The following is a 14805-nucleotide window of genomic DNA, read 5'->3' on the forward strand; positions in this document are numbered from 1 at the left end:
AACAAGAAAAATAAGGTTAGATTAATATACCTGTTTCCATCAATTACCAATATCTATCTTGGCTTCTTGGTCATGACTGATAGTGAAAAGAAGCCTAACTGATACACAGTTTTCTCTAAACTGCACCAAATTGGAGAAGAGTTTGAAACTGCAAAATGTATAAATCAAACACTTTTCATTGGAACAGGGAGGCTATAGAGAGTAAGCAGATTACTTAAAAAAGGAGAAAACTCATATGTTTCTGACATCAATACTTTTATAGAGAACTATGTATTGGCTGGAATTTCACAGATATTGACTGACACTAGCTGGGAAAAAAATGACTCATTCACCAACAAAAGGTAAGTGCATAAGCACAAGCAGAGAAGACAAGAGTTATCAATATACAAAGAAAAGAATCTGAAACAGGAAGAAATTGTGCTGTGAGTGCTATCACTGATGGCAGTCAGGGATGACAGACAACACAACTGTGGCAGGATGGTCCAGCTGCAATAGTTGGGTAACAGTTGAGAAATTCAAACAGCATGCCTGGCAGAAATCAGATCGTTTCTGAATAACAAGATGAAAATGGTCTGCTCTCCATTAAATTAACATGCATTCTTAGGAGAAACTTTCTTGGATATGTGGAGGGTGTCAATCATTAAATTTAAACTGCCTGGGAGGCAGGAGCTTGCCAGTGTGCTTCTGGGTGGTTAAAACTTGAGAGAAAGTTGTAACCATATGTAAAATGAGGCTGTTAAGACAGTCCATTTCTGACTCAGTAAGTATGAAGATGCACTGGGCAGGTCTCCAAAGGCAAACATGGGGCTAGGTTTTGTGCAGAGCATGAATTCAGAGAGAGAGGTTTATACAAGAAAGAACAACTACCCTCTACATTTATGATCAAGGCATCAAACATACATGAAGATGAGAAAATCCACAGAGCAAAGGACTATAAAACATGAATTACTTTTCAATACCAACTAGACTGACACTGTCATCACCTCCCAGGTTCATTGTAGTTTCAGGTTAGTATGAGTCTTTTGTCTTCAGTGAAGCTACTTCTTATTTATTTTGATCTAAGTGAAAGCAGAGTCAGGTGAAAAAACATCTTGTTCTAATTGGGGATAGAAATGAGAGATCTCTGTGATTTAAGAGTGTTGCAGAAATGACATTAAGTACAGCTGTCATATATGATATATGTAGAAACTGCATTGGGGAGTTTGCCCTCAAACCATTCTCTTGTCTGCTGAGTTTCTCTTAAAAGGTATGTGTTTCATAGATGAAATGGAAATAGCAGTATCTGACACAATACTGCATCGAATGACAATACAAACACACATATCACAAACAGAACTACATCACATAGTAAGACTAGGCAGTTGGCAAAGCAGACCCCGAGGGAACACCAGAAAGCAGTGTTGTTTGAGCAGAGAAGCAAAGAGCTCTATCAGGTTGGCTGCCTTAACTACAGAATGTTCTTTTTAGTTAATGCAGTAAAAAGCAACATGGTCAGAATATAATTCAGAGTTTGCCTCCCCCAGTGTATAAGGCACAGTGATGCAAACCCCATGAGTCATACTCTCAAGGCATCGATTCAGATCTGAGTTCCAGCTGAAGAAGTTACTCCCCCATCTGTTTTTCACCATGCTGCTTTGCTGCTGGTATAACCTGATACCCTGTCAAAAGGAGCCAGATCAGTTTAAACAGTAGCTGTTGAGCAGGGGATCTTTGCTAACACAGCTGATTGAAACTGAAGTGGGTTAGTGAGCACTCAAACAACCCAACCAGCTAGCAGGGCGGCAGAGGGAAGATGAGAAGCAGTTGAAGGCTGTAATCTCTTAAGGTGCCATGATTGGAAATGCAAGAAGATAAGTGAACATGGCTTCAGACTTACTTCACACTCCTACCACTTCAGAGACCAAAAGGGCAGGATTGAACTCTGATCCTGTATCACAGACCTAGGTCATCCCAGCACATACTAACGTAGCTCAGCATCTACTTCATTCCTTTGTGGTCTGAACAGAGTGCAGAAAGCAGCAGTAGACTTTGGCTACACCAGACAGCCTCACTTCAATATTTTACCAAAACAACTTCAGGCAATATTGTTTACCATGTTCTAGCTGCAGCTGTTGTGCAGCAGCATTTCTGCACTGCTGGAGCTGTGGATGCTGCTGCAAGCTTTGTGCATCACTCTCATCACGCGAGCTTGAGGCTTTCCTGTCTGCCTCCTGCCCTGTTATCTAACATGCCAACTGTTTGTGGAAGAAGGGAAAATGCAGTGGCAGGATGTGTAGCAAGCCACCTTGATGTAATGAGCCATCTTGGTAAGCTTTCAGAGTAGACTGGGATGCCTTTTGCCCTTCACAGGCATGGATAGCCAAGTAACCAGCTCGCACCCACTAATGGTGAGAACTTCTTTGGAACTGGGTCCAATTCATCACACTTATCTTCCTAGAAAAAAGACAACTTTGTTTCAAAAGTTGCTTTAAACCTTGGAGTGGCACAAAATGTATTTGCATTCTCAGATGGCAGAAGGGATTATAACACACCAATAGCTGTTTTTGGCCCTTAATTATTTCTTTTCTGCTCAGGAGAAAAAAAAGTGACTCTGGAATCACTTTGCTTTGAAAAGTGTGCCTGAAATAATTGAGTTAATCTTTATTACCTCCAGCTTCCTTACTACATAATCTCAAAGACAATGTTTGTAATTGTTAGGTCTACAAATAGAATGAGGGATGGAAAAATGAAGTTGTTTTGTTCCTTTTTGTGCTCCCCCCAAATGGAAAGTCCTGTAAGCCAAGTGCCAGAAGTGGTGCCAGACCCAACTGAGACCAGCTGAAATCTCTTTGGGGGTGTCAGTAAAGTTTGAAAAGACACAGCAGGACAGTCCACTGACTGATACAAAAGGTGTTGTATTCACTTTGTTACTCCTTAGAGTTGAGTAGAACTTAAACATCATTAAAGGAGAGCCAAGTTGATTTTCTAGCAAAACAGATATTTCAGAGGCAATTTCACTGAAATCAGTGATTTCTTTGAAAGTTTTATTTCCAGACTGTTAGTGATAATTCTGAATGAACACTTAGAACCAGTGCAGTTGGGCAGAAATGTGGGAGTCTGATAGTGGAGATTTAAAACAGTTCTGGTCTGCTCCAGTAATGGTTTAACAACACTTAAAGACAGCTCATATTGAAGCCAAATGTTTCATTTCAAATTGTACACTTGAAAATTAATTTTAATGACTGTTAATTACTAATGCTGGCTGAAAATCCATTTATAGCCTCCGACACCCAGCTCCCCACTACTTGGCTTTCTGCAGTTTCTCTCACACTTCCAACCTTTATAAAATGCCCATGGCAAAATTATTTTTTTTTTCAATGCAAGAGAGAAAAGCTGAAAAAATCCAATTATCAAATGCATAAATTATAAACAATTACAGGCTGACCCTGAGTCAGAGCCCCTCAAAACCTTTTTGCTATGTGATGTTCCCAGACAATTCTGCTTCCAGATGAACCCTGAAGTATATGACCTATGCTAGCCAGGCCATTCACCTTCAAAATTGTCCCAGCCACAAAAAGGATCCTCACCAGGATTAGCTGACTCCTCTTTTTTGTATTTAAAATTTCTACAGCCTAATTTGTGAACTGCACTTTTAAAAATGGTGTCATTTCCCCATGGGGACAGTTGCAAGCACCTTTTCACACCCTTGTTCATATACAGAATTTATCACAGTTGCTGGGACGCTTATCTATTTTTATGTGATCCCACTAGATTTCCAGGCCAGGAGTGTGGGAAGATGCAGTTTTCAAGAAACATTACCCAGTCAATGCCTTGTGGCTGATATGATTGGGGCTTTTTTGAGGTCTTTTAGCACTGTTGGAGAGGGCTAATGTTGTAGCATGAGCCTGGTCAGTAGTAATGGGGTGGTTGGCAATGCTGCTGCCAAGAGACAACCAGCCACCCTAGATTTTGTAAAAGATGTTGGCATCAGTGCATTCTGCAATACAGTCACTGAATGACCGTACGTCAACATGCTGAGGTTTCTCCTTTTTTAATTTTGTGGCAGATGGTGGATATTACAGCCAAGAACTGTGGTAAGCCAGAGGCCCTGCCCATTGCTATCAAACCAAATGTTGGCTATTCTAAATGGAAACGTTTGTGATTAAGGGTGGGATTTGGCTTCTGTTTTCATGTCTTTTGGCACTGTGGTCTGACACATCAGACTTACAGTATATAAGACAAATTAAATGTAAGCGTCTTCAAACACTCTATATTTCTTTCAACCTTTAAGCACTTTAGCACTTTCTCTCACAAAATTTATTGTAAAAATGATGCCATACATGCATATATATGTTATTAACTACAAATGTATATGCATAGAAACACGTGTCTTTTTCTCTCCTTTAAATGAAATGGCTCTGTGCTTATACAGGACTCTAGTGCCAGGCTAATTACAATTGAGAGAAAAAAGGTTACCAACCCTTCCATAAAAGTGGTCATTTAAGATGTATATCTAACCAGTGGCAACCTTGAAATCTCTCACTGGAAAGAACATTAGAAAATCCTTCCTGACTATTCCACTGGAGGAAAGTTTTAATAAAAACTAATTAAACTACAAAAATCTCAAGTGGTTAACTGATTTTAGGGGCTAAATTTCTGGCAATTCTAATTATCCTCTTGTGGCTTCACTTAGTGTTTCACAACCATGACAGATGACAATGAAAAACTGCAGTTAAATTCATCCTCCCTGACACCATGCTAAGCACTAGCTTCTCCCTCTCCAAGTAAAATCAATACCATGTTTGAGTAAACACGTTTACAGCTTTATTAGGATGTCTTGCTTGTTCTGTAACAGCGACTTGAAGCTGTGGTAGCAAATCGACTCAACTCAGTTAAACCTAGAGAGCTGAGTAAGAGGCTCATCGATAAGGTTGTTATATAAATAAACTGCAGGAGACCAGAAAGCTGGAACAAACAGCTTGGTAAATGTCAATATTTTTACTTCCAGAGAATGACAAAACCATGAGATCACGACTAAAATGTTTCAGAAGTCTATATTTACTTTATTTATAAAATGGTCACGTGCTAAAAGCATTTCACTGCCTTTGTACAAGAAACTTCTTATTTTATAATCAGCAGCATGAATACTAAACCAAGCACGTTTTAAGAAATGCAGTGATATTGGTATCACTATGCCTATCCCTCTTGTTTTCTTCTTATTTATGGATACATTTTCAATGCATTGAGTTTCTGTAAGGATCACTCAGATGGGTGTACATATTTTTCAGTCTGAGGTTATACAGTCATTTATGGACACATGCAAATAATACAACTTTGCATTTACTAGACAACTATGAATAAGCGAAAGGAATGTTTTCAGTTTAGCAGCCTTTTCCTGGAATGGAGAGGAGGTGTTGAATACACAAAACAAAAAAAAAGAACGCAGTGTCTAAAGCTTTAAAGAACTACATGTGGAAAATGTTAATGAAAGATTTCTGCAGAAATGTGACAATTAAAAAAAATACATAAAACTTCATTACATCCCTATTATTCCATTAGGAATCAAGGCTGAATAATTTCATTGCATTGATTGCACATGATTGCCACTGTTTGGCTCTACTGGGCCAGCTCACTGCAGCTCAGAGAACAAGGTGTCATCACAGTTCCCAGGGCCTGTACGTGCCCAGGCCCACCAGAGACTCCCTCCAAGGAAAGTCAGCAGTGTAGTTTCTCTGATGTTTTCATTCAAGTAGGAATGGTGTATACAGCTCTGTGGTGGTTTGTTCCTGAAGGCTGTGCCATGGATTGAGAAAATAGACCCTGAGGTGAAGCCTACTTAGATTGATGTGAGATTTTCTATCACTGCCCTGTGCCTTGACTGCATACTGTCCACCTTCTGAGAGGGAATAGCTCAAAGCTGGAGCTTTGTTATATTTTGTTATAAATATAAGCAATATTTTATGCTCTGACATCCTTCCACATTAATCATCCTCAGTGGACTCTATAACCTGTTGCATATCGCCTCTATTAAATTCCCCAGTGCATCTTACTGTCCAAGAAAAGAGCCATTTCAGTCTATAATATGCTCCAAGAATAATGTGAAAGAGGAAAATGCTAACACACTTATAACTTCTCATGGTTTGGTCCTATTTTTCATTTTTGAGTCCACATGATGAGCTTTGGGAAATCTCCTTTAGGATCAGGATCTGGTTGCCTTAGGCTTGTCTCCGGCAGCCTCCAGGGGAAAACATTTAATTAAAAAAACCCCCTCCAAGCTTACAAGGAGTATCCAAGGCACTGCATGTGCCAAACCAGAAACAGGTATTTTCATTGCAAGTATCTTCTCTATTTGAAAAAAATACTTTCCAGGCTGATATTTATATATTTATCTTTGTTTTTCCTAAAAGCATTCCCTAGAACTGTTCTGCAAAATCTAAAATTCTTAAAAATTTTTTGAGACAGAAGAGTAAAATAAGCTTTCTTTTATTAGTACCTGTGGAAATTTCTGAGCCTCAAACCAGATCTGTTGTATTGACACTAAATGGAGCCAATTATTATACCTACTGCTTGGAATAAAAGGAAGAGAACTGCACTAATTTACTATAGATACAATGAAGTTCTAAGGACAATAAAATGGAATAATATGTCCTATCCCCTACTCAGTTTTTAACATATATTCAAGTGAAAAAAAGGTTGCACAAATGTAACTTCATAGCCAAGATTCATATGCACGAATCCCAGGAGAGTTTTATTTGCAGGTGTGCTTCCACACAGCCAAGCCAGCAGTTTGTAAAGAGAATCAGAAAGCAACACCTAGTGCAGAGGGAATATGGGAGCTAGGCAGCCTGTGAATTTCCTGACTTTTGTGGGCTGAAAGAGCCTACCCTAGCATTATATTCATAATGCTCCTATTTTAGTACAGTGACACTTAATATCTTTTGCCTCTTTAAATATCTGTTACAGTTCTGGATTGATAGCAAAAATTTACTGATCACCAATAACAGTAATGTCCCTTTCCACTGGGTCAGGGATCAGTGTCAAACCAACCTACAAGCACTGCTACTACCTCTGCTTTTAACTGGGACCACATTTTTTTCTTCTAATTCCTTTTTACTGCAATCTTGCCATCTTCCCACTTCAAGTATGAGCCCATTGCAGTGTGGGGGAAGTGAACAAATTCTGGGAGATTTTACCATGCTGTTTATATAACAGAGGAGCTGTAAGTGAGAGAGGACCCAGCTTGTGAACACCATGGCCTGAGAAGTGTCCTTACGGTCTTTGTGTCCATGCCCTTAGCACCCACTGAGGCATGTTAGATGTCAAACAGACAATATATTTCAGTGTGTTTTTGTATTTCATTCTGTGGTGTTTTATCTCCTGTGAATATAGCATCAGCTAAATCTGACACATCATTTCTTAAGGGACTATATCCTGCCCTGATTCCCAGGGGAATGTTCTTGATGATCCAATCTGACGAGTGCCTCTGTCTCTATTCAGAATACATTAAAATAACACAAAAATATTGCCAACAGTCTGCAAGCAAGGTAATAGTAACTCATTAAAGTAATTTCTAACCTTCCACATGAACATTTTCTTTATCATTACATGATTTTCTAACACATGACACATTAACATAAAATGAAATGTTATGAGGGTAGGCATAGTAGGCATGACAAAGTATTTTAAACGGTGATGACTTGCTTTGAGGCGTTAAGTCAATTTGTAATTGTCCCATAGCTATTACAGCAAAAATTGGAACTTTGTAATTGGTTTTGAAAATCTATTTTTAACAGAGTAGGTTTGTTTTTTAAAGTGTACACATCCTATTTGATGCTTATTTTTCACAAAACCTGTCCAGAATGTCACTGACTTTATGGCGAGGTAAATTAGGCCTTTTAAAAACCAATTTTGCAAAATATTAATCCTCTTGCTGTGTACTGAGGCTCCCTTAACACTGACGGTGTCACTGACAGGAAGAGAGACACAGAGGCTAAAGGAATCAAGTCCTGCTTCAGTCTAATTAGAAACTTCTGAGGGTTTTTAATTCCACACACTGATCCTTTTAAGTGGATATTTTGCTTCTACATGTTATTTAAGAAATGACAGCAAGTATACTCTGTTATGCCTTACTTTTATTCTACTATGTCTTTTTCTAGATTGCCTTTAAATGGAACAGGTGAAAGTGTGAATTACTATATTTACATTACTGTATTATAAGAATACATATGTAATGAAATTAGGAGGAACAGTTAGAGACCAAGAGAAGGGTAGCAATTAAAACAATGAAAACAGTATAATTACAATTATACTTGAACAACACATGCAAACAGGTTTATGTATAATATCAGCACAGAAGAGGGTATTCTTTCCAAAGAAATAATTTGGAATAGAAATTGGTAAACAAAGAAGTAGGGAATTAAAAAGAAAACAGAAATATTTCATGTTTTTTCTAAGTGATATCTATTTTATGGTTTTAAGTAGCTGCAATTCAAACTGTGGGAAATTTCAAAAATGAGCCAATACTAATGTTGAAATTACTAGAAACTGGCTACACTATTGATCAGAATAATCATGTGCCTCTAGCTGAGACTGAGAAAAAATCAACTGGGAGCATATAATCTGGTGATTTTCTAGTTTGTAGAAGGTCAGTTCCAGAGATAACGTGGTGATCTAATAGCCTGGGTTTCTGTGGGATGTTGATCTGACAGAGTTCCGAATGCCATCAGAACGCAGGGGTGGTAAGTCATGGACATGTTGACAGGCTATCCCCTAGCAAGCAAAGATTGATGCCCTCTCTGCAGCTCAGCTATTACACTCCTGTATGCTGTTTATAAACCAGGAGTGGTAAAGATGGGCAAAATGGGCTGTCAGTCAAAGTGCTGATGACACTAAGTATTTTTATTTCAAAGCTTCCTATCTCACCCGCCATGATCTCAGTAACAACAGGATTGCTCAGAGGCAATTAGCCACCAAGGCTGCACAAATGAAAACTAAGAGAGTGCTGCTTTCTGTTATAACAGTTATCTTTACTTCAAAGAAAAGCCAGAATGATTCAAAGTAATATCCCCTCTCTCTTTGCTGGTGAAGATAAATTTTGTAGCAAATATCAGCCACTACAAGTTACATGCACACATGTATTTAATTGATATCGCCACAAAAAATATCCCTTGCTCTCAGTAGCTCTGCATCTCAGAGCTCTGGTGTTATCAGAAGGGAGTACTTCACAGCAGTGACATTTTGTCCACTGTATTTCCCTCTATTAAATGTGATTAAAAAATGATGGCAACTTCCCAAGGTATTTTACACAAGTATAAAAATCTTATAAAAATTAAAGACTGCTATAAGTGGATGAAGTAGCTTCTAATAACATGCTCCTGGTGTTCAGTAAAGAATTGTTCCTAGCTCCTTGTACTCCCGTTTCAACAAATCTAGAATGTTCCAGAGGCAGTGAATACTGGAGGGAGAGCAGCCCTTACAGCACAGATTTATACAGAGAGGAAAATACAACAAATAAGAGAAATATTCATTATTAGTGTAAACAAATTCTTTCCCAGTCTTCAAGAGCCCTAGAAATCCATTAAGTACCTTTCTTTTTAATATAGTCACAAGCTTAGTGATAATTTAGTGTTCTAAAAAACCATTCAAATCTGTCTCTGCTGAAGGCATTATCAGATCTTTTTGCATGTTTAGCACTCCTGGAATAGCCATACAGGAGCTATTCATAAGAGCTTATTTCATTTCTCACATGTGCACATGCCTCTATCCCCATAATGCTTGCACAAGAAATACATAAGAGACTTATTAGACAGAGTCATGAGTACAGTCCCCCTTTGCCCTAGAACAGATTTATTGCAAGAGGATGGAATTCCCACACTTTCAGCTTCATTTTTTAATTTGGTCAGCTCCTACTCTGGAGCCACCAACATTGCCCTCTGAAGATGACCGAGTCTGGATTTCCAGAGGAGCAGGAACTGGCACCTGGGAACTTAATACCAACAGGATTAAAATTCAGAGGACCATAACACAATTTAGGTGGGAAGGGACCTCTTTAGGTCACGTGCTTCAGTCCCTGGCTTAAGGCAGGGTCAACTCAGATGACGTCAAATCCCATCCAGGTGATCTTTTTAATTTTAAAAATCACTGGATTCCTTCCATAAATGATGGGTGCTACACAGCAACAGCATAAGAATTATTATTCTGGTTTTAATTATGTTTCCATTTTTATCAATATTACACTTGTTTAAATCCACAAGCTTCAGCCAAGATATTCCAAAGCAAATCTAGTGTGTTCAGAAAACAGAACTAGACCTTTATTAAAAGAGGTTTCTGAATCGAACATTTAATATCAGAGGAGTAATGATGACCAATTATTCTGTGCACTCTGTATTCTTTGTGAACCTGTATTTTTATTTCTTGTACTGTGGTTTTATAGATACACATACAGGTATACACATAATATATTCAAAGACCATTTCATGCGAAATATAGTATTTCAATAATGCAGAAGTATATCAAATATTACTTAGTTCTGAAATCAAAGCTGGATGTCACTCTATTGAAAAACATTTGCATTTACCTCATGAACAGAGGCTAAAATTTGAAGAGTGTGAGAACCTTTAGGCAAACTCCTACAAGTCTAAGGTCTTTATTTAATTTGTAGAGACATTTAGATTAAGATGGGAAAATAATGCTTGGAATTAACCTCTCTATTAAAGATGAGGAAATGGTTTTACTGAGACAGTTTGGCTCAAACAGAACAAGAAAGAGAAAAGTATCTTTAGTAAACCCTGTGGTCCCTAAAGAGGAGATAATGATACCATGAGGCCCACTCACACAAGGGCACATAAAAGAGGATGCCTCCTCTTTTGCTGCTATCCCTATCTCTATCAGAGTAGTTGTCTGTAGCTGAGACAGGAATTGACCATCTCATAAGGCTCATGCTGGTATTCACAAGAAAGAGAAGTGCTTATTCTGGAAGAATGTGCACCAAAAAATTGTGACTGTAGCTTTCAAACTCTAGCTAGCAGCTTTATGAGATTCCCCAGCACATGACAACTGCCAGTGCCATTTTTAAATTGACAGGTGGTTTGAGCCATTGACCTCTCCTTTGATACTGACAGAGGCAAATTGCTATCAGCTCCTATCTGGCACTGTACAATGCTTAATGAAGAGCTCCTTCTACCCTGGGATTCGTTTTCCTTGAGAATGGTATAACATCTTCATAGCATGGTGATAAGTAATACACTTTCTGCGATCGTTCTGTCACTGCCTTATCATGCTACTTGAGAATGATTTGTGGTTCCATTTCATACTCTAGTACTTTCCATGTAGTATATGACTAAATCATGGCAGATTATTAGGTCAATATATTTATATTGATGGAACCTGAAGAAACATTGATTTTACACCTTCTCCTATTCATTTGTTATGAACTCTGTACTCAGATCCAGTGACTAGACAGATTCTAGGGGAGAGATTTTGCAGGGAACAATGGCAGCAACTATCAGAACAGATGCTTATTGTTTTCATTAGTTACGGTGGCAATGACAAAGGGGAGTTCAAACAGAAGGCAAGCCTGCTCTGGCTGAAGAGAGCAGGATGGCATAAAGGAAAGCATACGATGGTCAAACTGTTCATATTTATTGCCATTCAGTACGCTTTGATTACCATCATTGCAATGGTTCAAACTGGGGCTGACTAGTAATAAATAAATGTTAATTTAATGAGCTCCCCAAACTCTACAAACTAAGGCTGTAATTCCATTAAGAGGACTTTTGTGGCATAAGCCATGTCAGCAAAGCTCAAGTGATTTTTCAAATCATAGAATCTGGAGGTGGAATTGTAACTTTAATTTATGGGTATTTTAGGGATTTATAACCAAGTATCTGCGGTACTCCTGAAAACCACAAGAGGTGCTGAGATGCTACAAAGTAAACCATTATTTCTTAAACCTGTAAAAGGTAGCAGTGTTGCTGGTAAGCAATAAAAGCAGAACTGTATTAGTGTTGTTTAGAGAGGTGATTTTAGCATAAAGATACCCGTAGCAATTTTAAAACCCAATTTCTTATTCATGCAATGCACCAGCCTGAGTGGCAGATGACCTGATGCCTGAAGTAAGAGGCAAGAAATTCAGAGATATTCCTGGTGCCAACCTAATAAAACCACATTTCAACTGAAGAATGTGGTTTATTTCTTGCTGCTAGCTGTTGGGGTGAGCTAGTTCTCCTTGGAGGCTGGCAGCTTCAGAAATGCAGAATGCATGAATCAACTCACAGAGTTACAACTGCCCAGAAACTTTGTGTCTTTAAACTTTGTCTTGACTTTAAGGTCTCAAGAGTTTCAGTAGTTAGACTGGTTCTAGTGAAAAACAACCACACAGTTTTCTTTTCTTCAGGTTTTACATGGAGAAACATATGAGGGGTGATTTGCCAAGTTGGCATAATTATTGAAAAGGAATTTCCCTATGATCTGTGAGTTATACCTCTGGAAAAGAGTGCCTCTGTAAAAGATCTTTCAAAATAGAGTCTAACAAATCTGACCCCCTAATACAAAATAAATCTTGTGTGATGGGGTTAGTTCTCATTATATCCCATGTTTCCATCTCAGCCAAGACACCTGCTCCAGAAAAAACACTGCTCAATCGTGTTAATATACTGGTTCCAGAGAAGTACGGGAAACTTTGCCATGGGAGTCTTGTTCTCTGCTGCTTGAATAAAATATCTAGGATTCCAGGAGGGGATATTGTCACATTGAGTGACTTTTTAGTTAAGGGATTAATTTTGAAACATTTTAGTACAAGGAATCTGAAATCAAAACATTACATGTACTGTTGCCTAGGTAGTAACAACTGATAAAAACCTCAATCAAAGAAAGAAGCAGAAAAGCACTGACGAGAACATAACTTTCCTGTTGTAAAAATTCTGTCAGGACAGTAACACTGCAGCTGGCTCAGTGCTAGACCCAGTGCTAGAAGACATGTATGTTGGGCAGTATTACCTACACTACTGCACAGGGCTTGCTGCTAAGGAGATGTTCAAGAACTTCTCCAAATGTGCTCCAAATACACAGCTTGAAAACACACGACAAGTGTGCCACAGATAAAATACAGACATTTCCCCCAAATGAAACACAGACCAAATCAAAGCCTATCCAGTCCAATATCCTATTTCCTACATATGGGAAGGAAAATTAAGTGACTCCTTGAAGAAGGAGACCACAGTACACATAAGACTAGAATCAGCTGTGTATTTAGACTGTTGCGTCCCAATTCTCCCATCTGGACTAAACTCAGGAAAATCTATTTTCTGAGGAGAATAAATGATCAATTTATTATTTATGGAGTGCCAGAGGAGAACTGAGATATCCCAGAAGCCAATGGAAGAACTCTGGACAGGTATTCTAAAGCTCATGTTGCATTGAGTCACAGGAGATTCTCAGGTAAGTGTCTAACTGCAAGGACAGCTCAGACAGATTTGCCATGGCTGAGCTGACTTCCATTACAGAGGGAAAACCAGCTGTGGTCCTTTCCCTGACAGTGGGGGAGAACTGTACAATGCACTGGACTGCCTTGCACTTGTGGCCCAATGAAAAAGCATCTGATGCCTCGGATGTTTGTGGGGCAACTGAAGATAATACACATCCATAAGCTGTGATACAGGACTTTTGTTAAGATTATCCCAAATATACAGGATCTTGCTGCATCTTAACACTTAGAATGGTAAGGGAGAGTTAATCTTTTAGAGTATGTCCCTTCATCCCTCTCTTCCACAGCTGAGCATTGTCCTCATCATTTTTCCCCTTCGAGAAAGGAATCTCACAATTGATCCAAGACCAGCCTGACAGGATGTGCCCCAACTCCTTACACTGCTGGTGGAAGGCAGTAGTTTAGAATAGAGACTGATCTGGTTTATATCAGCCTTTCCATTCAGGATATTCTGATTAAAGTAAATGTTTTAGCCCTTCTACAGAAAACCAGCATCTATGACTGTACCAGGGAAAAGGATGCAACCTAAAGAGGAAGGCTTTTGAGAGTTCAATTTTTAAATTTGATTTATTATATTATAAAACAGTTCTTAAAGCTCTGATATAGTTGCAATATTCTTTCTGCAGCTAACACAGGAAAGAACAAAATTAGGATTATTAAAACAAAAGTCCTGATTTAAAGAGGCCTAAAACTGAAAACTGGAAAATAAATACAATCAGAGATAAACATGGCAGACACATGAAAACAAAATAGGCAAGACCTATTCTCTCCTTGTCTCTGCCCTCACAAGAACAGCAGCTTTGTGGCACAGCTGATAAACAGAGCAAGCGTATACAAGGACAAGCACTTGAAGATTATCTTATTTATGTTATAGTCACTGTTACCTACTGGTTCAAATTTAGTCTTGTTTGTGATTTAGGAACAACAGACAGTGACAAGTATGCCCTAAAAGGTGTATGAATAATTTGACCTAATGTGTTTCCCTCTATTTCTGTCCTTTTTGATTCATGAAAGCACTGAAGTAATGAGTAAAAACATTCCTATTCTCAGACAGATTTGAATGAATACTGAACATATATCTTTGGTTTAAATGCTGTATTAAGTAAGGATGGAATTACTCATGTGCTTAAGATTAAGCTTATGTTGAATATTGAAGTGGGACACAATTCTGAAGCTTTAATTTGGTAACACACTGCTTGCTATCCCCTTCATAGCTACAAGAGTGAGCCCTGCAATTCTATTTATAAAGTCTCTTTGTAATATTTCCAGTAAATTAGTGACTAATGGAGCTCCTTACAGCTACTACAGACTGGATATTGGAGCCTTCAGGATGCAATAGTGCA

General features: G+C 38.5%; 1 protein-coding gene across 3 annotated transcripts in view; it reads right to left on the reverse strand.

Moving 5' to 3' along the window:
• The window catches only part of ADK (adenosine kinase), a 266929-nt gene that overhangs the window by 2682 nt on the left and 249442 nt on the right, over positions 1-14805 (reverse strand). The window lies entirely within an intron of this gene.

The sequence above is a fragment of the Passer domesticus genome, chromosome 8 (assembly GCF_036417665.1).
Source record: "Passer domesticus isolate bPasDom1 chromosome 8, bPasDom1.hap1, whole genome shotgun sequence".
NCBI classification, from domain to species: domain Eukaryota; kingdom Metazoa; phylum Chordata; class Aves; order Passeriformes; family Passeridae; genus Passer; species Passer domesticus.